The following is a 229-nucleotide window of genomic DNA, read 5'->3' on the forward strand; positions in this document are numbered from 1 at the left end:
CTTTTCCCCCCCCCTTTTTTTCCCTTTTTTTTTTCCCCCCCCCCCTTTCCCCTCCCCTCGTTCTCCCCCCTTTTTTTAAAACCCCCTTTCCCCCCTTTTTTTTTTTTTCCCTTTTCCCCCCCCCTTGTTTCCCCCTCTCCCTTTGCCCTTTTTTTTTCCCTTCCCCCCTTTTTCCTTCTTCTTTCTCCTTTTTTTTTTTTTTTCTTTTTTTTCCCCTTTTTTTTTAAAA

Source organism: Penaeus monodon, chromosome 34 (assembly GCF_015228065.2).
Source record: "Penaeus monodon isolate SGIC_2016 chromosome 34, NSTDA_Pmon_1, whole genome shotgun sequence".
Lineage (NCBI taxonomy): Eukaryota > Metazoa > Arthropoda > Malacostraca > Decapoda > Penaeidae > Penaeus > Penaeus monodon.